This window comes from Motacilla alba, chromosome 3 (assembly GCF_015832195.1).
Source record: "Motacilla alba alba isolate MOTALB_02 chromosome 3, Motacilla_alba_V1.0_pri, whole genome shotgun sequence".
In the NCBI taxonomy this organism is placed as follows: domain Eukaryota; kingdom Metazoa; phylum Chordata; class Aves; order Passeriformes; family Motacillidae; genus Motacilla; species Motacilla alba.
The window spans coordinates 16,620,330-16,629,782 of record NC_052018.1 but is presented as its reverse complement, the minus strand read 5'-3'; the positions used below and the strand labels follow the sequence as shown (position 1 = coordinate 16,629,782).

General features: G+C 37.8%; 1 long non-coding RNA gene across 1 annotated transcript; it reads right to left on the bottom strand.

The window, feature by feature from the left end:
• Positions 1–341: 341 nt before the first annotated feature.
• On the bottom strand, positions 342–8,596 carry LOC119698594. Its single transcript, XR_005256185.1, has 3 exons — positions 8,509–8,596; positions 5,425–5,573; positions 342–1,147 (listed from the first exon to the last, which is right to left on the bottom strand). It is a non-coding gene; the product is annotated as an uncharacterized LOC119698594 (long non-coding RNA).
• Between the last annotated feature and the right edge of the window lie 857 nt (positions 8,597–9,453).

The window sequence follows — 9,453 nt, the reverse complement described above, 5'->3', positions numbered from 1 at the left end:
CTACCTTAGTCTCTCTCCATACATCAGATGCTCCAGCTACTTCATTCTGTTCATGCCCTTTACTCAACTCACTCCAATATTTCCATATCTTTGCTGGGGAGCCAGAAATAGATCCAGCACTTCAGCTGTGTTCCACCAGGGCTGAGGAGAGGGGAAGGAGCACCTCCCTCAAACTTCTGGCAAAACATCAAAGGAGGGAAAAAAAAATTCAGAAGAATTATCTAGTGATTTCTAGATCCTCCACAAAAGTATATCAAAGTGGAAAAAAAGTATTAACTCAGTTAAAAATGTGCTTCTAAATCGACTTTATGGCCTCTTGTAATTTTTTAAGTGTGTTTTTTTCTGCTTTTGCGCCTGAGACTCCTCACTAGATATCCTACATTCTCATTATAAGAAAAGAATATATATATGTAAAATTATGCATATTAAGGAATAATGAATAAATTTGTAGTATTGATAAAATTATGCTAGTAAAGAAGGAGGATGGATACTAATGAAGAGCTTTTCCAAGGGAGAACTCATGTAACTTGAAATCACATTCCCGCTTTTCTAGCATGATAGTCTATACAAATCATGGAAACAAATTATTAATATTTACTACTACACTGCCTGCAACAGTCTCAAGCTGTGTTAACCTTGATTAGGACTTGCATACTTTAAACATGGTTTAGATTGAATTAAGTGGTGTTTTGGCATGATTTTGGTTCATCTTTTCAGTTGCTGTTGATAAAGACACATCAGGATGATCAGTATCTTTGAAGTATAAGTATTTTTAAGCAAGTACATGGATTGCCTCTAGCAGTGTTTGGAGTCATTTAGAAAAAAAATCTGAGGGCTAAAATATTTGGTGCACTGACAACACAAATTTCCTCTCAACATTTAATTTGCCACATTTCATTAATAGCATCAGACCAATGCATTACCACTAGCACAGGGTAACTGGAAGATAATTATGCCTGGATGCCATGCTTGTAAGTCTCTGTCGTTACTACAGGGATCCCACGGTGTTTTCTGCAGCCCTCATAATCACACAGACCAGATTATAACATCTGCATAGAGGTCACCACGACTGTTTTCCATTAGGTTTCGTCACTCCTAGACTCCAGGTGTGGATAGCAGGGGAATACGGTGTGCTCACAGGTCTCACCTGGTAGAAAATCACAATGCAAAGGGAACATGACTCCAGCTCTCAGAGCTGAGGACTGCAAATATAACTCAACGTGTGCAACACAAACAACAGCAGACCATTAAACGCTTGTGTTCATTTGTCTAAATATTCTTATTTGGATGTGCTGGAATACCCAGGGTTTCACTGGCAGAGATATAACTCCTTTTCTGAATCTACCATCAGTACTTTTCCATCACAAGCAGATTTCCTGAAGGGAGGACAGGGAAGAAGATAAGATGTATAGGACTGCAAACACCACAGTGTCTCTTCCACATAGCACTGGAGTGCACTCAGGACAATGCTTCAGACACTTTGCTACATCTCCAGCAGTAACTGACACAGGGCCAAAGACATCATGCATCATTTTAAGTGCTGGCACATCCCTGGAATGAGCTTGATCCATGCCTAGCTGGCAACTCCTTTAGGAAACCCCCAGCCATGGTTTAATGCCAGAGATCATTGTCAGGAGACAGTCCAGCCAAGACTAGAGAGTTCAGCACTGGTCATGCTTTGTGCCCTAGTACAGACACAGAAATTGTAACAACATCCAGTCTTGTTCCAGAATATCCGACATTCACATAAAAGAAAGTTTATATAAAATAGCCCCTCCCACAAGCCACTGTTGATAAAATAGAAAATGGTGGGAAAGGATCAACAGATACTTGCTATTAACTTTTTTTTCCTTGTCCACTGTTTCTGTGGTTCTGTGCAGTATTTAACCCAAGCTGAACATGTTCCTAATTTGAGGATGTTGGAGGCACCGGTAAAAACCGTGCACATAGATTAAGCCACAGTCTTTATTTTGTCCCCTAATTTAATTGCAGTGTACTTCAGGTGGCTAAGAGTTTACAACTTTGAAGACTTTTTCCTTCTGGAAGCCAAACTGATATAAGGGCGACTAAAGGCACTATAGTAGATTATTGATTTTTCCTAAGCAACTCTCCCTACTTGTCATGCAAATTAAGACAAAAATTGAGCAGCCTGGTCTACTAGAAGGTGTCCTTGCCAATGGCAGAGGAGTTGGAACTTGATGATTTTTAAGGTTCCTTTGAATCCAAACTATTTTATGATTCTACAAAAAATGAAGCTTTATTGTGTTACGTTGTGATTAACTGACATCTCCAAGAGTAAAATAAGAAACCTTTATAATTTCCATCTCTAAAGTCTTGCAGAACATAACAGCTATAGTCTTTAGTAATTCAGTTTTAAGTCGTACTGATAGATTTGTCTCTTTCAAGAGAGCATTTTTTCACAGGACTGTTCTACAAAATAGCTGAAATTCTTCCAGGTAATACATTTCTCTCTCTCACTTCCCCATCAACTTTCCTTTTGTTTTGCTTAAAAGCCTTCATGGCACTTGTCCTCAGGAACAACTTCATTACATAGCAATTGAAACTCCATGTTGTAACTCATCTTTATAGAAAAATATAAAATTCATTTGCACAAGGAATGTCATGGAATTTTGCTTAAAGATTAGCAGAGAAAGTGACAAGGAAATTGCAAGCTCAGCCATTTAGCAACTGACTAACCTGACTAGGCTTGACACCCAAAAATGATCTGGCTGTAATCTGTGAATATGTCATGTCTTACACAATGCTCCTTTTGCCTGTGGTAATAATTTCTGAATTGTGATCAAGAAACTTTGACAGAAGCTGGACACCCTTGTGTTAGGCCTGTGCACAATCATCCAGACTCCTAAACTGCTACATAGATGCAGAAAAGAGAATAAAATATTAGACCAATGTAACTTTTTGTTCCAAAGGGATGTATTCCAAAGATCATTTGTCAAGCTGAGGAGTGGTCTCCAGCTTGCCATATTCTACAGCAGTGCTACATCCAGTGTAGAGACTGCCTTCTAAAGGCAATTTGAAAGTGCTTTAAACAGATTTCAATGAGGCGAGGATGACTCTAGCTCACTGAATTGTCACTTCCATTGCAGCAGTATCTGGAGAATCGGTTCATACACATAAGCCCAGTAAAAAACACCGATCACTTCCTGTTCCACAAATTTATAGTTAGCACTCTGATATGAATTACTAAACATTCAAAATCATAGTTAGAAGAAGTGGAACTTCCTATTTGGGGAAAAGAAAAAATCCACCATGTGTTCAAGGCCGTTTCACAAAAAATAGACTAATTTCCAGTCAAGCATGATTAAAAGCCCTAAAATGTTACATCCATTTTATAAAGACAAGTTTCTTCAGTCACATAAACCTTCTGGTAGTAAATGTAACTTCTGTTTCAGACTAATATAAAATTTAATCTGCAAAATAATTCTCAATATAAGGAGAACTTCCCTGTCGCTCTTTTTCCATTAAACCATTCATGATAGAGATCAGATAAAGTGCAGTCTGATGGAGGACAACGCTTTATTCTTTTTTACTCAAAATAACACTGAAGCACTAAAGCACTATCTTCCATATGATGTGCATTCATTGGAATAATTTGATACAGATTCATTGATTAAAAACACATGTAAACACATTTCACATCCAGTATGCTGCTGAATACAACCCACCAACAGACCTAACATCTGTTTTTGCAACCTGCATTTTGGTCTAGTTTTGTGCATGTGCATCATTAACAAATCTATGATATCAGTTTCCTGATCTGTGTACTGTTAAACACTTCAGAAGAACTTTTGCTTTGAAATTTGCAATTGCAAAAGCTATCATTTCCAGAAGCCCATAGGCAGAAACTCTGTTCCTCTATGGCTTTACAGACTGAACATTTCCTGTTACATTCAAGAAACACCAAGTCCAGTAGGGTGTGGTACACAGTTAGGCATGCTGTTTTGTTAAAATAATTGTCTGGTGTCCATCAAATAAAAGCATAAAACTAAAATCATGCCTTGACAGCTAATGTAACCAGTGGCTTTTATAACAATAAATACACTTACCCAAAAAAAATCTGAAACTGATTTTCTGGGGTTTTTTATTTTGTTGATTTTTTTTGTTTTACTTTTGTGGAGCTTTGGGTTTGAGAGGGTTTTTTGGGGTTTCTTTTGACAATCCTTCCTTTCCCAATCTATTGTAGAGAATGGAAGCACTGATTACTAAATAAAATTATCTGCTAAAACTCTGAGCTCTCAAAAACATAGGCAATCTCTAAATCCTTAAGGTCTGTCTCACACTTTCTTCAGTACTTTCCTTTTTTTTTTTCATTTAACTGAAACTTGGAACAGAACTTCTTTGGAGTGGAGAACAAGTCAATTCATGTAAACGTGTGCAGAACCTCTTATTTTTCTGTGCAGAGTACTAGCTTAGAGTAAAATCCATGTGGATTACTTTTTCTTCTGAAAGTAGGGTTTTCACAGTCATGCAGCCACGGTACATCAACTCAAAATTCTACAAAGGTATCAAGAAAAATTGGAGTTACACTACTCAGGGAACCTGTATAACCCACACACTCACTTTTCCCATTAATGCAAATTTCCATATTATTGAATGAGGTATAAATTTTGAAGTCACAGGGATCATAGAAAGACAAAATATCAAAGGCATCTAGAAGACAAAAAGTTAGCATCATGGTTTTCAGATCTGTCTCCAAAAAGGTCAGAGAGATATCAGTTTCCTGAAGCTGTCTAAGTGGTGGGCATGTAGGTGGTTAAAATCTATTTCTCCTTTTATTGAATAATGGGAATACTTAGGCAATTGCTAAGGGGACACTGTCAATGTTTTAGGTGCAGATTAGGTGCATTGGTCCAGCCTGGAGCTATTTCCTCCTTATTATTGTTCCATTAACCCTTGTATTTTCAACATTAATTTTAATGGCATTTCATTAATGTATTTTCCTCAACTTTCACTGTAATCTCCTGAAATAATAATATTTTGTAATAGTATGAAAAGAAAGGGAACTAAGATGCAATGCCAGTGCAAACCAACAATATTCCACTGCGCCATCAAAGGATCTGATGTCTCCTCATTCTAAGGCATGCTTTCAGTGGAATGGGAAGATTGAAAATGAAAAACAAGTGGAGTAAGGTAGATCATCGCAGGAAAAGGAAATAATTAGAAGTAACTAAAAAAAGGAAGAAGTAAGTCACCCTCCGCACAAAGCTGATGGAGAAAAACAGGAGAAAGAATCCCAAGAGGGATAATTTTTTTATCCAGACAAATTTTTAATTCTCTTTGTACAACTATGTATGTGTCTACAGAACATAACATAGGTCTAAATACTCTCCTTCCCTTTGCTTAATATTCATTATTCAAATGAAAGTTTTTAGGATCCTTTAAAACAAAGATCATCATACTAACATTTTCCTCCTTGGAATCTTCACATGGGGAAGGCTTTAAAATTATTCTCTGTGTAGATGATGTCCCTGCAAAGCACCTCTGGACTTCTCCATGCAGTGAAGGTGTGATTGTTCAGCAGTTTTTCAGCACTTTGCACCTCCCAAACATGCCTGGAGCAGAGGAAGGAGAAACAGTATTTAATTGAACACTACCCAAAGAGGGAAGGTCAAAGTGGAAAGACAGGATTGTTTTCTTGGGGACACATGTATTTTTTCTTTGAGGAAGTCTTTCCCATATTAGTATGATTTGCAGGGCTGACCATGCTGCTACAAATACTACTAAGACAAATCATTATGAAAGGTCTCCAGCGGTAATACATTTTATATTTTAACATTAGCTGTGACAGTCACTCTATGGCTAGTTTTTATCACAGGTGCACTTCTATCTGTAGCAAGAAAGCTGCAAGTCAGCTTGCAATAAATATAACCCTATAATAGGTTGATTTTGAAATTTTCAGTTTAGATGTAATTTATAAGGATTAGATGCTATACATCATGGTTCATAGAAACAATATAGAAATGTCAATTATTAGAACTAATTAAAAATTCACACATCTGGGACTATGGAAAAACACTTCAAAATAACTATTTATCTACCCAAACTGATATCAGACACAGTGAGAATGCAAGAAAGACAGATGGATGCTATGTTTCTGGGAACATATACACTGCTAGTGGGTAAAATTATTTTGCTCATATCTCTGTTTATAGCTGTAAAAAAAACAGCCCTCAGGTTCCAATAGAGAATGACACAAAATGCAACTTGTGCAAATGTAACATGTTGGTGCAATTGAGAAGACCTCACATATGTTGAATTGACTACAACACGGCATAAGCCACTGGGGGCATTTGGTTAACGCACTTAATTTAGCACAGTAATTGCTGTATGAGAGCAAACAAATTGCCAAGCTATTTCTTACACTGTGCTTAAGACTAGTTATTTTCCTTTCTTTTACCATGTCCTATTTACTTTTTTTTCCCTCTTTATTTTAAGGAAGTTTTCTGTGGCTATAGTCAAAATTTAGGCTCTGTGCTACATTCAGACATAGGAAAGCATTCTTTTCTGACTGGTTTCTCAGGTCCATGAAATTGACTGTAATGTAGTTTGAGTAATCCAGCAGCTTTGCCGTATAATTTTTTCTGACATAACTTGTTTATTTGTTAGAATTAAATCAGCAGATACAATCTCCTACCACATTAGTCAAGCCAAAAGAAATGCTCTGAAGTAACAACAATTTGTTTCATTAATATTTATCCCATGAAAACATTTGTCTAACAGCTGAAAGTACTAAGTAGTTCTGCAAGTGCTTTATAAGAAGGATGAATGTGTCAAGTCACCTATTTGAGCTCTCTGGCTGTTTTGTATATTATCACTGTAAAAAACTATGAAAATAAGCCATGAAATATTATGGGTTTAACCAGGATGGGAGAACAGAAAGTTCCTACTCTAGAGTTGACAGCCAAGGAAAAATAATACTAATACCTGAACTGAAATAACAGAAAGTGGGGGGATAAATAGCATTAGCATAGTAAGCTAATCCTATGTATACTTAATGGGTTTCATATATCTGTGATGTCTGCATAGGAACCATCTGCTTACTTCTCTTTACCATCAGTGTAGAGAGATGCATGTGAACTTTCAGATGAGATAAATTCATGATTCCCATCTGACTTGACTACTAAGTCTACTGTGACTAGCTCAGACATAGCTTCTATGTGAGAAACACTAACATTTGAGCAGGTGTATCCCACTCAGGCTGCCAAATTATTCCTAAGGTTTTTATAGGTTTCTCAGCAGAGGAAGGTGGCTTCTTTTTAGAGAGAAGTTTTGGAGGAGGACAAGGAAATTGTACTGATGAGGATTATGGATTTTTCCTCCGTGTACAAAGAAGTCTTTAGGGAAAAAGCACACAAAAAAATCAAACAAGGACATTACAAAGATTGACATCAACTGCTTAGGCCAGAAATCAACTTCTCTCCAGCAAATATGAATCAAGCAGGGAGAACCTGGGAAGAGTTTTAAAGACTGAGAAAGTGATTTAAAAGAAAAAGGGAAACCACTGATCTGATGTAATTTCCTTGGCACCGTTAAATTGAAATCAAGAATCTATGTACCTTTACAACAGAAGAGAGAGGATAGAAACAAAAGGGCGAAACCATAACTCTGAAGTAAAGATATTAATTGAGATTAAAGATGCTGGTACTAATTAGGAATGAGGATGTAAGGAAAAGTGCTTGTAAAAAGTTGTCACAGTGAGGAACAACGAGAGAGAATGAGAATGAGAACAATGAGAGCTTACACACTTTCCAGATATTCCAGGAAAGCATCCACAAAACCTGGTGATACTCAAGATGGTAGAAACAGGGAGAGAGGGCCAAGTGAAGAACAGCACTGAATTATATCAGAGTCAAGGAGGATGATGTTACGGTGATGAAGAAAATAAATATTGTGGACAGTTAAGGAGTTAGAACTCATTTTTTTACTCAGATTGACCTTTAAAAAAATTATAGTTTAATAGTTGAGTATTTTCTTCTGTTTGTAGGACAGGAGAGAAATCTGGAGGAGAGCTCTGTGAGTCATTTGAAAAGAAACAGTAGTTGATTTTGCATGTATTATTCACAGATACAACATAGAAGAAAAGAAGAATAAGAAAAAAGAGTCTTATTAATAGATAATTAGTAACAAGAAATTATGAAAGAAAATACTTGAGGAATTATCAGAAATGGAGGAGGGAAATCCAACATATATTGACATCTCAAAAACCAGTGGATGATAGAATTTTAAGACGAGCATACTTGATATATCCATAACATCTGATGAAAATTGATAGCACAGAGTACTGAGTATGAGATTTGGCTAACAAGAAAGCATTTGAAATTTTGCAAGAGTAATTTCAGCTGAATGAGATTGGTCTGTGCTGGGCTTGGGCGTAGCAGCATGGGGGTTTAGATGGTGGTTGCTGCTACCTATTTCCAAAGAAGAATCTCCTGTGAAAAAGCCACTTGAGTAAACATTCAGGCAAGGCAGTCAACACGTCACACTCACCATGGCCAGCTCAGTGGAGAGGCAGAAGGGCCTTTTGTATGTGGTCAGTTCCAGGGAGGTTTATTTCAACACACCAAAGGGGAACCAGAGACCAAAGACAAACCATGTGCTCTGCACGAGGTTTAAGTAGAGCCAGATACAGGGGCAGTGCCAAGGGTCAGGGCAAAGGGCATTGGCTTTTGGGGAAGAAGGGGCCAGCCACCAGGGGTACCGCAACCAATGAGGAGACGGGGAAGGAGAAACCAGGGGAAGTTGGGACATATGGGGAAAGGAACTGGGATGGATCAGTGTTGTGCAAGACTTCATGAGGAAGTCTTTTCTATCTGCCCAGGTGGGGGGAACTCTGTGTTTAGTCTCTCCAAGGGAGAGCTGTGGGGGATTCCCTGAGGGGGAAAGAGCCTGAGGATTCCACACTTGGAGAACAAAAATGGAGTGACAGGACACAGCATACACATGAGTGAAGTATAAAGCAGTGCAGTAATTGGAAAAGGAAATGGGGACACAAGTTAATTTTTTTTTTATTAGGAGATATTTGCACAAGACTCACAAGAAGAATAGGAGAGGAATCATCCCTACCTTTGTTTCTTCAAGAGAAGAGTCTGGTCACTACCAAATTTCTTTAGTAAATATCCCCATTTTTTTAGCCAATATACTTTATTACACTAACATAGCAAAGGGACATCCCAGTACTTTGCTGTTGATTTCTAGCCCCTTTCCTCCCAGAGGAAGTTCAGGGCAGTAATGTGCTTTTGCACACAGATTGCCCGCTAGCACTTGCTGATAGTTAAATATGCCCCTCTTTTGTGGTTTATCTGAATATAACCTGTCCCTGTCCTTTGAGCCAGCAGTGTCTATCCTGGTCAGCAAGCTTCTGGCTCTCCAGCCACAGATGGTCTGTCTGGTAGCATAGCTACTGACTCTGATTTTTATTGATCAGCAGCAAAC